General features: G+C 39.2%; 1 protein-coding gene across 1 annotated transcript in view; it reads right to left on the bottom strand.

Moving 5' to 3' along the window:
- HAVCR2 (hepatitis A virus cellular receptor 2) overlaps positions 1-1,279 on the bottom strand; it is a 29,801-nt gene that overhangs the window by 367 nt on the left and 28,155 nt on the right. The gene's annotated exons all lie outside the window — the stretch shown is intronic.

Genomic DNA, 1,279 nt, shown 5'->3' with positions numbered 1-1,279 from the left:
AGGCAGGAGGATCACTTGAGCCCAGGAGTTTGAGGTTGCATTGAGCTAGGATGACACCACTGATCATTAGACCCAGGGCAACAGAGAGAGACTCAAAAAAAAAAAAAAAAAAAATGTCCCATAAGAGTCACTGGCTTAGGTTTGTTGTTGCTGTTTTTACTTTTAATTTGTTCTTAAGTCAAATTTCAAAAAGCAAAAACAGATTGTTTTTAGTGAAAAGAACATACTGGATTAAAAATTTGGTTTTCTGAAATGATCGCTTTGAAACAGATAGTACGAATTTAGCAATACACTTACTGGCAGTTTGTTTAAAATATATATTACTGTTTTTTTTTAATTATTTCAGCATACTATGGGGGTGCAGATGTTTAGGTTACATATGTTGCCCTTGCCCCCCCATATTACTGTTTTATAGTCATAATATTTCCACCAGGATCATACCCTTTGACACAGCAATTCCATATCTAGAACTCTATACCTTGCGAGTACACAAAGGCACATAAGTTTTTGTATAATAGATGCTCTGTTATGGTACGGAGTGCGAGAAGTGACCATTGAGAGACTGAATTGAGCCAAATTGTGAGTCTTTATTAGCTGGCCAGCGACCACCCTCTGCACTGCTGAGAGGCACCAGCACAGACAGCAGCCCCGAGCCAAAAAAGTGAGAAGGCTTTATACTAATTTGGGGGGGGGGCTACGTGACATTAAACACGACATAGTGGAACAAAAATAATTACATCATACATTCTATAGCCACGGGGTCTGGGACCTGCCTCAGACCACCTGCCTGGCCACGTGACTGATTACAATCTTTGAGCAAGCAAGGTCACAGAAGCAGATAGCATCAGTTAAGGCAGGGAGCATTCTTTCTTGGGTGAGGCAAGTACAGTAAATTTTACTACAGACAGCTGGGGCGCTTACACAATCAGTTACAAAGTCATTGCTTACAGAGTACAGATTTTTCTATTAAGGGTGAGGTTTACAAAGTACAAGCTTTTTACTCTATAGACAGGAATGAGTCTTGAAACAGCATTTTCATAACTTTTCATATTTTCGAGGCCTAATACTACAGTTCCTTGCAGCTTTATTTGAAATGGAAAAATAATGTAAATATCTGTCCGTGGAGAAATGGTTTAATAGAATACACACATTTGTTCTATTTAATACTACGTAGCTGTCTAAATAAAGGGTATTCTCCCAAATATGCTGGCATGGACCTATGGCCTTCTACAAACAGTGGGAAAAAGTAAGTTACAAAAGTATGTTACTGGCCGGGCGC

Source organism: Propithecus coquereli, unplaced genomic scaffold (genome assembly GCF_000956105.1).
Source record: "Propithecus coquereli isolate 6110/MARCELLA unplaced genomic scaffold, Pcoq_1.0 Scaffold322, whole genome shotgun sequence".
Lineage (NCBI taxonomy): Eukaryota > Metazoa > Chordata > Mammalia > Primates > Indriidae > Propithecus > Propithecus coquereli.
Note: the sequence above shows the minus strand (reverse complement) of the source record. Positions and strands in the feature narration are given on the sequence as shown.